Source organism: Hipposideros armiger, unplaced genomic scaffold, assembly GCF_001890085.2.
Source record: "Hipposideros armiger isolate ML-2016 unplaced genomic scaffold, ASM189008v1 scaffold_98, whole genome shotgun sequence".
Taxonomy (NCBI): Eukaryota; Metazoa; Chordata; class Mammalia; order Chiroptera; family Hipposideridae; genus Hipposideros; species Hipposideros armiger.
Window position 1 is genome coordinate 3348590 of NW_017731448.1, and position 13262 is coordinate 3361851.

Genomic DNA, 13262 nt, shown 5'->3' on the forward strand with positions numbered 1-13262 from the left:
ATTTCCATCCCGCGACCTCCCTGGCACTTTACATCGACGGCCCATTGAGAGGCAAGGAAAGAAACCTGGAGGGTGGGATGCTGGGAGCGAGGGACCAGTGCCGTCACACCGCTGGTCGGTCAAGGCCACGGGAGGGTGAGGCTGGAATCCAGATGTAGTTGTTGGCCCCGGGCCTGGTCCACAAGATTGGGCAACGTATTTCCCCGTGGGTCAGCAGATGGGGTTATGCTCACTTAGAACCCACAGTTTAGCTCAGGAGCGGGAATATGTGCGTTACTGACAAAATCAGTCCTCCGATAAAATGGGTTTAGAAAAAAAAAATAGGGGAGTAGCAAACGGTAAAAATAAGACGCAGAACAATAAAAAGACTCGCACAAGGATCTTTTGCCCCCAATTTCCTAGTCAGATGGACTTTTTTTTTTTTTCAGAAGAAAAAGGAAGAAAATAAAAATCCTGGTGAACACTTCCTCTTTCTCCAATACACACAATTCCAGAGACAGACTTGCATGTGCATTTTGGCAGCTTTTAAAACAGAAATTCCATAAGTAAAGAAAGATGGAAAACACCCTGGAATTTTAGGTGGCTCCAGGGCACTTAGGACAAGGTCCACGAGTAACAGAAACATGTCCCCACTTTTCTGAGTATCAGAGCAAATGATTAGAGAATCACACGTCTTTGGCAACTCCAGTCAACTTCTGCATCAGAGCAGCAGCAATTAATATAATGCTAGGCATTTACTGACAGCAGACATCAGGCCAGGCACCTTGGTAAACCTTTTACGTATTATTTCACTTAATCTTCACACTTGCCCATGAGCTAGGTACTGTTATTATCTCCAGTTTACAGACGAGGACACTGAGGCTCGCTAAATGCTAGTGCAGAGCTGGAACCTATAATAGATCTGACCTGTCAACCACCCTACCATTCTGCATCCCATGACTCATAGAAGATAATAAAAATGTTCCTCAACTCTGCTGCATGTTTAGAAAAACAATCCCTCTTATCCAAAAACATTTTAACATAGAGGGGTGGTTTTCGACAGCCATAAACCATGACTTCCGTGCATAGAGAGCCATGTTACTCATACAAAATAAATGACTTTAAATCGCTGTGCCTAATTAAAGCCAAACAAGGTTATGGCAGTGATGAGTAGAACTGTCTATTTTAAAAGCTGAAAACATTAGGACTAACTTCTTGTGGTGTAATAAAATTTACTGAAGTCTTTTAACCACAAAACAAATTAGCCAGCAACTTCCCTCCTCCCACAAGCTAATATTTATGAACCCAGCTGTTTGGACTCAGCCTAAAATCCTTTCAATTAATTCATGCTCAGGATTTCGTGGTTTGCTATAATGTTCATTGTCACTCCGAAAGGTGAATGGGAGGCCTCTTAGTGTGTTACTTACAGAGCTAGACCTAGACTGCCTGGCTTAGCTGCATACTAGCTACATGGTCTTGCACAATTATTTAACCTTTTATACCTCAGTTTCCTCATCTGTAAAATGGGGATCTTAGGAGCATCTTCCTCATGGGATTGTTATGGGGATGAAGTGATTAAATATGTGCAAAATCCATACAGTAATGCTTGGCACATAATAAATACCATATAAATATTAACCAAGTAAAGGGTGTGACTACACATAGAGATTTGTGATTGGCTTTCTGGTCTACCCAGGTGTGATTTACTACATGTCTTAACAATTCCAAGGTTATTGGTTTTTTACAAAATACCTAGATTGTAAACTTTTTGAGGGCAAGGACTCTGATCTGGAGCTTGAATATTGGTGGATGGGTAAATTGAGAATATGTGAGGCCAGCTAAAGCTCGCACTCAACAAAGTCCTCTGTAGCAGTGGTCTTAGCTAAAATGTTGACGCAAATCGGCCAAAACAGGAAGGGCACTTACCAAAATATTGATCTTAGAACAGCTGAACACAAAGGTAGAGCCTAGCACTATGATTAAGAGCCACCTGATTGTGATGCTGGAGAGCTCAGAATGAGCGGCCAGGGGCAATGGCTACTTCAGTTAGTCACATGAAGGATCCTGATATGGCCCAAATCAGAAGGAAGGAAGGAAGGGAAGGAGGGAGGGAGAGAGGGAAGGAAAGAGGGAAAGAAGGAGAGAGGGAGGAAATGAAGGAGGGAAGGAAGACCTAAAACAAACAAATAAGACCTGGTCAATAGCTCTTAGCAAATATTTTCTTAGAATTTTTGTTTTCACAAAGTTTTCTTGACCATTTGAACTCTGAAAACGGAATGTGAACATCCAGAACCTTTGAAGACATTGCAAAATGTATTCTCCATTGCTATGCCCAAACTTTCATTTTATTCAGGGGTCACTCATTCATACTGGGTCAGCCACAGGCTAGGACAAGTTTACTTTCATTCTGAGAATGGAGGAACCTGTTATAACCTTTGGGCAGTAATTGCAATCTTCATTTCTATTTAATTTCCTTGGTTGACGGACCTCTGGTTAAACATCCTCCTCTTGTAGGGAGGTTACTGGTCAGTTGCTATAATTCCTGTATCAAGAGTAGTGCCTGCCACATGGGAGGTACTTATTCAATTGAATGGAAATATAAGTGGATGTGTGAGTGAAGGTAATGACTGGTCTTCCTATTTCCTGCTTACTCACTCTCGTGCTGTGATGGTGGACCTGGGGCATGTCACCCATACTCTGGGTGAGATGGATTTACTAAGAATGGACTTTACGGGTGTAATGGGCTTACTAAAAATCAGTGAAATTGTCCCACCTGTACTCACTTTTAAGTGTCCTTATCCAAATTCATTGTCTTGTGTGTGTGTGTGTGAGGTGAAATACATATATTGTAAAGTTTACCATTTTAATCATTTTTAAGTGTACAGCTGAGTGGCATTAAGTACATTCACACTGTTGTGCAACTATCACCAAACACCATCTCCAGAACTTTTTTTATCTTCCCAAACTGAAACTCTGTGCCTATTAAACAGTAACTCCCCTTCCTCCCCACTCCTCATGCTCAGCCCCTAGCAACCATCATTCTACTTTCTGTCTTTGACTATTTTCTGAATTTGACTACTCTAGTACTTCGTGTAAGTGGAATCATATAGGATTTGTCCTTTTGTGCCTGGCTTATTTCACTCAGCATAGAGTCTTCAAGAATCATCCATGTTGTAGAACATGTCAGAATTCCACTGTACGTATGTATCACATTTTGTTTATCTATTCATCCATCAATGAACACTTGGGCTGCTTCAACCTTTTGGTTGTAAATAATGCTGCTATAGACATAGGTGTACAAAAATCTCTTTGAGTTTCTGCTTTCAGTTTTTTGGGGTATAATCCCAGAAGAGGAACTGCTGGATCATATGGTAATTCTAAGTTTAACTTTTTGAGGAACACCCATACTGTTTTCCACAGCAGAAAACACTTCCACTAATAATACATAAGGGTTCCAATTTCTCCACATCCTCACCAACAGTTGTTATTTTTCTTTCTTTCTTTCTTTTTTTATATTAATCATTCTAATGGGTGTGAAGTGGCATTTCACTGTGGTTTCAACTTGCATTGCCCTAATGATTAGTGATGTTGAGCATCTTTTTATGTGCTTATTAGACGTGTATATATTCTCTTTGGAGAAATTCCATTTAAGTTCTTTGACTATTCATTGTCTTTGAAAATATTATGCCATCACTGTTGATATCCATAAAAATTAAAAATTTGAGAAACCTTTATCTTTCAACTTTCATTCTGCATAGTATCTGAACATATGTTGCTCCTTCATTACATGAAGTCCCTGAATAACTATAAAAACTTTTATTTTAAAATCAGTTAGGGTTAGTTTTTATAATAGAGGATGATCTGTAAAGGTTAATAGGTGATGACGACGAAGATGGTGGCAGAGTATAATTGAGCACTTATTTGGTGGCAGCCTCTTTTAAATGCTTTACATGTATTAATTAATTCAACTCCCTATTTGAGACATGTACTACTATTATTCCCAATATACAGACAAAGGAAGCACAGAGAGTTTAAAGTATCTTGTGCTAGGTGTTTCAGCTATTAAATGGTAGCCTGGGATTTGAACCCAGCTTCCAGGACCATATGGAAAGTATCTTCTAAAAAGAAAAACAAATGACTTCCCAAGAACTCAATGATTCCCAGAAAGCCATGCCTGATTTTTTTCCTGGATGAGCAGAGGCTCGGGGAACCGAGGGTATGGGTGAGATGGGTCTGGGTGAGATGTCTTAGGTTCACCATCACAGCATGAGAGTGAGCAAATGCTGCAGTGGAGAACCTAGCACGACCCGTGCTGGCGTTTCACAGCCAATGCTGAGACATCCAGAGGGCCAAGGCGAGATAGGGAAGCCAAGGTGCGAAACCTACACAGGCAGGAAGGGCAGGAGAGGACACGAGAGAGGGGCCACCATGACAGGAGCAGAAGCAGGACTGAAGAACCCTGAAGCTATCCAGAGGGCGCGGGCAGAAGCTCTGGGACCCCTTCCCACTGGGCCTTTAAGCTGTTCACCTAGGACCCCGTGCTACAATTCAAAATGTGTTCTTTGGTCTGGGATTTAGTCTACTGTAGAAAAACATCAATCAACTGGATTACAACACCATCCTATCAGTCATTTACGCCTTAGTGTCAAGAAACCTTAACTCTCAGAGCAGATGTTGATAAGGAGAGTGCAGAAAGAGCTTAAACAGGGGCTAGGGGGATAAAGGTCAGTTAAGCTGTAAAGGGAATTGAAAGATGTGGGGGTGGATTGTGCGGACGAGAACGTCACGATTTTGTGTAGGTCCAAACCAGAACTTAGCATTTCCTTAATTTTTTTTTTAAACTAGACAGCTTCACTGCTTCTCAAATTCCTACCATCTGTCCTGCCTACAGTTTGCATAGAGCGATGCTCACTCACTGTCTCTGGCCTCTGAGCCTGGTGTTTGCCCCACCTGGGTGTGCTTTCTCTGTCCCTGTCAGCTGGCTGACTCCCATGGTCCCTCCAGACTCTACTCAACCTGCTCTCCTTTGGGAAGCAATTCTGGGCCATCCATGATGAGTTAGCAGCCTGGCTCCCCACATTCCCTTGTACTTCCCCTGTTCCCACCTCACCCAGTGTGCTGGGAGCTACCTGTCGAAGTCCGAGTCTCTCTCCACACTTGATTGTGATCTTCCGAGGCCAGAGACAAAGACCTCAGTCTCCCTTGGGTCTCCTGCTCCATGTCTGGTGGACACTGAATGAGCACTTGCAGAATACAGAATATAGGATTTATGCCTCTCTTCAAGGTTTACCATCCATTTTCCTCCTCATTGCCAGGTTCCTTGAGTCTGCAAGTACACTGCTTCCCTTTCTCTCAGATGTCCTTGTCAACGAACCAGCCTTCCGAATGATGGCACTTCCTCCTTCGTGCCTGGTGAACTTTTTAAGATTGCAGGGACAGCAGGAGCCTTGCCACATGAAATATACAAATGAAAAACAATTTTTCCGTATAATCTGACGATCAAGTAAAAATATACAGACAGCTGCAGCTCTAAAACTTTGAGAGACTGGGCTTGCAGTTCTGATGAACCCACAAAGCATAGTATTTTAGATTTCGTTAAAGAGGAACAAACAAATGGTAGCCTTTGTGGCTTTGTCTAACCCCACCCCAACCCCATTTTAGAAGTAAATCCAGGAATAGTAAAAAAGTAACAGATCGCTTTTTTTTCTGACTCCCTTAGTGCTCAGCATCCCCTGGCAGGCATACTCCCTTAGTTGACTGCTTTTCTAGCCTGGAATTTGCCTCAGGGTTTTTACCATTTAATAGAGAGCAGCAGATGGAAGAGAGTGAGTCGTGGAACCATCTAGATCCAGCTTCCCACCATCAATTACTTGAACCATAATGGGAAATCACTCTTCCTTTCCGGGCCTCAATTTCCTCTACTGTAAAAGGAATAAAATGTACTACATGATTTCTGAAATACCATCTAATTCTACAATCATGATTCCGAGATGAAAATTTCCTCAAACAGGTTGGTTTAAAAACGTGTGCTGCATCTAAATGATTACCTGTCAGGCAGCAAATAAAATCCATAGTGTCAAAAAATATTGACTGACACTGGAAGGACTCCTATTTGTTTCTTTTGGGGAAGAAATGCTCTTTCTTTTGTCCTCGCTGCCGTGTGTATTAAAGGTGCAGTGGGGACTTCTGAAGCCCTTTTGCCACTATAAGGAAAGAGCCAGTCTGATGCTGAGATGTATATGAAGGAAGACTAACCAAGAGATGGAGAAAGAGACCTAGTACTCTGAGCTCCTGGATTCAGCCATGTCTGAAGCAGTAATATTTCTATGTCTTGCAAGTAGATGAGCCAAAAAACTCCTCTTCCTTCCATTATCTTTCAATTATACCTATTTAACATAGGTTTCTTGGGGGGACGGCCAAGTGGCGCGATGGTTAAGAGCTGGCTTGGGACGCCAGAGGGCCCCGGTTCGGATCCCACATATGAGGGCCAGTGACACTGCCCTCCACAGCTAAGATGCTGAACAACAGCTCAACCTGGAGCTGGGCTGCCATGAGTCGCTGGTGACAGCGTAGGCTGCAGCCCCTGTGGCAGTGGGTTGCCATGGGCTACCGTATGTAGCCAGCAGCCAGCATGAGCGGCCGTCCAGAAGCCGGCGACTGATCTGCCTCGCCCGGGAAGAGCGCAATGATGGGCCAACTTGGGCCAGTGAAGCAACGTCCTCCACAACTAGACTGAAGAATAAAAGGACAGCAACTTGTCTGTTCCCCTTCCCCCAATTCCCCAGCGCTGTTCCCATCCCCCCAATTCCCCAATAAAAATCTTTAAAAAAAAAAAAAGATAGGTTTCTTATCAGTTAGCTGCACCTGAAGTAATACTAATATAGCATATGCAGCCACATTGTGTGGAAAACATATTTATGTACAGGAAAATATTGGAAGAATAAACCCCAAATTCTTGTTATCATGGGTGATAAGAGTAAAGGCTATTTTACGCATTTTCTTTGGTGACTACTCGACTCTGCCATTATGGCATGAAAACAGCCTAGATAATTTGTAAATTAATGAGCATGGCTGTGTTCCAATAACACTTTAGGAAATTCAAATTTTATATAATGTTCTCATGTCACAAAATAGTCTTCTTCTTTGGATAACTTTCAACTATTTATAAATGCAAAAGCCTTCTCAGCGCACAGCCATACAAGGACAGGTCCGTGTTTGGCCAGCGGGAATGTGGTTTGATGACCTCTGCTCTACTAATAATGGGATACCTGTCATCACACTAGCTTTTACTGCAATTTGAATGTCTGTGACCCTCTGGTTGAGTTTCCCTTAGGGACGATCATCCCGCAATGTTTGGCATGGTCTTAGAGCAAGCCTCAGGGGTTCGGGTGGTGTCCGTGATGCTTGTGTCTCCAGGGACACTTAGTTCTTTCCTTTCACTGAGATGCCTCCGGGGGAATTCCTGCTTTCCCACCCTTCACACTAGAGGCAGCCTTCCTATACCTCTGTTCAAGGGAGCAGCCACGCGGCAATTCTTGGGGTTGTCACACCCTGTTTTGGAAACTGAGCTTGAAACTAATAGACCATGACAGGATTTTTTCTTACTGCTGCCACGTTGGCTATCTACCCCATCATCACTAAGTGGGGGAAGTTCATTTCTCTGTCAAAAATATTAAATAAATGATCAGCCAATGGCGATTTAAACTTTGAAAAGAATCTTTGATTTGGGAACATTTTTGAAGTTTCATTTTAAAAAGAAAAAGTAAAAGGGTTTGGCATGGATGGCTGTCTTGGTGTGTCAGTTAAGAATGTTTCCAGCTATGACTCACAACAAATCTACATTATGGCGGATAAAATAAATAAGGGTCCCAGGTCACAGGAAGCCCAGAAGCTCCCTTGGTTGGTGTTGGTTTTGCTCCCCTATCCTGTGACTCTCTTGTTCCTTCCATTATGAAAGCTGTTGAAGCTCTAAGCACTGTGTCAAATTCAAGGAAGAAAGAAGAAGTAACAGCACCCTTGACAAGTATCCTTCCCAGACACCCCAGTAGATAATGGCTTAAGCAACATTGTACAGAATGGCATCATGTGACTATCCTGACTGCAGCGATAGCTGGGAAAGCAAGACTTAGCTTTTTCAGGCTCTGTGGTGGTGGGGTAGGGATGGCAATAGACAAGGGAGTTAGGAAAAGCAGTTGGTGGTGCTCAATGAAAGTCCTGATGGAAGGCAAAGCTATTTTACCCTACGCCAGTGGAATGGGCCACTCAAGGAAGTGTAGACTTTATCTGTCTTATGCAATGAGGTATCGCCAGCTCCTAGCACATCGCAATCACTCAATAAATATTTGCAGAATAAAAGAATGCATGAGTTAATGAGCTCTCAGAAGCTTATTGTTGGTAAGATCTATCCTTTTCTGGACAATGCACCGTCAAAGAATCCTTTGGTTCACTCATGCCCCTCTGATCTTCAGACATAGTTTAAAGCTGTACATATGATAGAAAGTGCTCAAACACAGCTCCACTAGCTGTCTCTGCCCATAATTTAAGCTCTGCTGAAATCCTACCTGTTCACGGATGCCTTTGTTGACTGGTGAGACAAGGTGCACTACCTCCATACTCTTGCCCAGTTCAGAATGAAGCTTATTTAGTGGCTGCCTAGAGCTAGAAATTATAAGACATATTAAGACAAAGAAGATAAAGATAAAGGGCGGGGGAAGGCATTGCACATCTTCATTCAGCCCTCCTCATGTAGCGGACACAATGCTGGGGATTTTACACATCGTTGTTGGGACTTCACTGACGAGAAAGAGAAAGTTCACACAATTCAGTGTGAGCCTTCGAGGAATAGCATGGGTTAAATAAAACAAGATTAAAAAAAAGAAAAAAATTATTATTACCCAAAGGCAAAAACTAGTAGACAGTGGTTAACAGTGGCAGACTGCCTGAATACATTAATCATCTCTTCTACCTGAAAATGACCAGAGGAATTAAAAAAGGACACACAAAATCAAAAAAGAAACACCAACGGGCAAAAAATTGCATCATATTCTTGGAGGAGGGGAGGTCGCTGGAGAAGTCCCACTCAGCAGAGAGAAAAAGCTTCCCCCTAAAATGCCCACGGTAGAGAAATCCAACAAGAAGAATACCTAATAATAGTCTTGACCATATGTACTGAATGATTATTATATTCCTGGCATTTCTTTGTTTTTTTTTAGGAGGTTTCTTTTTTGTTTGTTTTATTTATTTATTTATTTATTTATTTTTATTGTTAGTTTCAGGTGTACAGAACAATGCAATAGTTATCCTTTTCACCATTCACACAGAAACAACCTCCCTCCCCCATCTACTGCCCCCGATATCATGCTTCTCTATTACAATTCCATTGACTCCATTCCCACACTCTACTCTTGGTGCTTTAAATGCATCATCTCATTTAATCCTCACAAAGTAGGTAAGATTATTATCCCCATTTTACAGATGAGGAAACAGAGGCATAGAGATGTCACAAGATGCTTGGAAATTGGATCAGTCAGAGAACAAGAAAGAATTCTTGGAAATTAGAAATGTGGCAATTCAAATAAGACATTCAAGAATGCCTCACCCACAGTAAAAGTTTAATCAATGTTGGGCCGGCCGAGTGGTGCGATGGTTGAGGGCTGGCTTGGGACGCCAGGGGGCCCCGGTTTGGATCCCACATGTGAGGGCCAGTGACACTGCCCTCTACAAAAGAAAAAAAAAAGTTTAATCAATGTTAATTATTGTTTTGAATCATTTACTCTCTGGCTACACTTTTCTCTTCCCTTATCATGTTGTGATCTATACCTAGGTCCAATTCAGAGCACCCTCTATATTACAAGCTCTTACTGGACAGAGGGTAAAATTTTAGAACCTTGGATTCTATCACAAACTCTAATCTCTCTCCTTTGAAAGGAATGGACACTGAGGTGAAGAGAAGCCCACCAATGTCTCTAAGGTCATGTAATTTCTTAGTGGGTACAACCAAAAATAGAGCCTTGGTCCCTGGCCCCGAAGTTGTGCCCCTCCATCTACTGTCTCTTCTTGGTTCATCACAGCAGTGGCATGTGAGGTGGGTTGGCTCAGCTGCCTTCTTTCAGGGAACACCTACCTCTCCCCAGTTCCATGATGTCTTAAAGGGGATGTCAATCACAGGGTCATTGGAGCATCTTCATTGTTTCTGGCCAAGGAGGGGCCAAGGACCCACAAAGAACCAACTTGAGCCTTCCCTGGGTTTGTGATACACACATTAGAGTAAAGGGGTCACTTTTCAGTGCGCTTATTAGTATAGGGGAGGGAAAAAATATTTTCATTTATTCTTCTTAGGTTCCCAAGCTGGGGTACTCTAAATCAGACAGGCAAAAGACAGATTAACAGAAGGAAAACAAACAAAAGTTTATTAACATGTGCATCACTCATACACATGGGAGTAACCAGCGATGAGTGACCCAAAGAAGTGGCTAGAATTTGGGCTTATATACCATCTGAAGCTAACCAAAGAAAAGGGGCTTGGGGCTTCTGGGTAAGGGAGGCAAGTGAAGGGAAGGTGACCAGGAAAAGTATGGGAAACAAGGGTTGTTTAGTAAGGTGTGTCATGCAGATTTAAGTCTCCATTGAAAAGAGTTGTTAAGAGTCCTCCTCTTCCAGGTACAGGAGAGGGAGACATCTTGACAAATGGAAATTTATTAATATAAATTTCCTTTACAAAAGGACAACTTGTGCCTTATTTTAGAGCTTCTCCTGTGTCTACTGATTCTCAAATGGCTCCGTACCCCTAAGAGGCATGTTTTGGGGTGGCATGTTCTGGTACCCTGCATTTGTTAGGAAGGCTCTGCAGAGACAGTGGCCACTGCTAGGCTGACCCAGGCTATGGAGACGGGGACAGAGAGCCACTGTTGAGCGTGGCCAGGGGAATCCCTAGATGACAGCTGTGCAGCTGGTCTCAAGATCACTCAGCCTAGTTGGGACAGGAAGCCAGAGGATTCCGGAAGGAAGGGCGCCAGGGAGAAGAATGGAATTGGTTATGTAATGCATGTGAGCGTTTGGAAAGTACTATGGTAGCTACTTGGTGAAGCTGATGGCACACTTGGAATAAAATTAAATATGGGAGCCTAGAAAACCAAGGAGGCAAACAAAAGGGAGGCAGTGAACTCCAGGAAGAACAAACAGTTGTATGAGAAGTGAAACATAAATTACATCATATTTTTTGACTCAGCAATAAGCAATATTGACATGGTTATATAATAGTAAAGTGAAAAAAAATTGTGACATGCCACATTGGTAGGATGAGAGGAGAAAAAATGTGGGAAAAAGTGACAGAGACAAATTTTCATCTTATAACAGGAAGTCAAAAGGCCATGTCTAAAATGATAAAAAGTAGAAAAGGCACATCAATGAAATACAGAGGGTGCCAAAAAAATGTATACACATTTTAGAAAGGAAAACTGTATTTAAATTGTAATACTCAATATATGATGAGAACAAAAGATGAATAAAGTCATGTTTGACTTCTGCAATTACAAGTGGTGCTCAAAGTGGTTACCATCAGCGTCCAGACACTTCTGATGATGGCGAACTACTGCTGGAGAAACGCTGACCAAAGTGTGCATTTGTATACATTTTTTTGGCACCCCCGGTCTATGAAAAGAATTACCAGATGAACTAGGAAAAGAGTTGATATTTTAGAGCAAGAAGCTTGGGAGTTTTGCTGCTGCTACAAGCTTTTAAAAACTATGCAATTTTTAAAACCATAAGTACTTACTATTTTATACATATAGTATATACATAAATAGTAAATATATATATGTATAAATATATATAAAAAACAGGGGTGCCAAAAAAAAGCTACACACATTTTAAGAGATGTTAATACTTTGGTCAATGTTACTCAAGCAGTAGTTCGCCGTAATCAGAAGTGTCTGGACGCTGATGGTAACAACTTTGAGCATCTCTTGTAATTGCAGAAGTCAGATGTGACTTGTATTCATCTTTTGTTATCAGTATATATTATTACCATTTTAATACAGTTTTCCTGTCTTAAAATATGTATACATTTTTTTTGGCACCGTGTGTGTGTTTGTGTGTGTGTGTGTGTGTGTGTGCATGTACTTCAAAATTATTTTGGAAAAATATACCATAATCAGTAGTCCCTGAGAAGTCATAAATGTGGGTTGTATCATGACCTAAAAAATAAGTCATCTTATTCTATTAACGTGAGTCAGCAAATGTAAACACAAGAAACAAAGAACATGTTTCCTCAAACACAAGTCTCTATGAATACAGTTAAACTTAATGATATATAGAGAAGAAAAAGGAAATTCTACTTAAAAGCAACCTTTTACTACAAAATGCCCAGAAATGCAAAGAGAGGTCTTCATCTCAGTGGTGGCTCTGGCACTCCAGCTAAGGGGGAGGCAGTCTGTGGGCAGGCAGAATCCTGGTGCTGGCCCCATACCCTCTAGCACATCATGTTCAAGGGCAGGGCTGAGATCTCAGTACACAAAAATTTAAACATCTGAAAAAATAATAGCTATGAATGTGTGTGCATGCGTCTCTGCCAGAGAAAAATGAAGAGTTTCCATTTTTCAGGAACTCGATATTCTCAAGTCTTTTCTTGCTGCAGTTCTTGGGACTAACTCCTTATAACCCCGTCCCTTTGATCCTAGTCCTCCAAAGTCCTGCCAGTGATGCATGGCGACATGTGTGATGCTGTCAGTTCTGCCCTGACGGCCAAGAGAATATTCCCAGAAAGGACTGCTGGTTGCCTTTCTGCCCAGGCTGAACGCCAGAATCACAAGTGGCTTTGATTTAGGCACTCCTGGGTTTTGTCCACCATCTCTAATCTCACCAGGAGGACCTTTCCACCCAGGGGACCAGCTGCGGGCCAAGGAGAATGATGGCTGCATCCTGTGGAGTGTTGCTTATACACTAACAAATAGGTTGGGATCTGGTGGCTGTGATGGAATCCCAATCAGAACTAGCATTGACTCCATTAACTGGGAAGTGCAAGCGGGTAGCTCTGGCTTCATGCACAACTGTTTCCCAATGTCATTACTTGCTCGATCTGAGTCTTGGCCTTGGTCTTGGTCTCTGTCTCCCTCTCCAGATCCAGGCTCATGTGGTCCTTAACTCACACAATCACACAAGAAGATTCTCTCTTTCCCAGCAGCCATGGAAATTCTAGAGAAGGGATTGTGGTCCCACAGCAGATCTCTCTCTCTCTCTCTCTCTCTCTCTCTCTCTCTCTCTCTCTCTCTCTCTCTCTCCCTCCC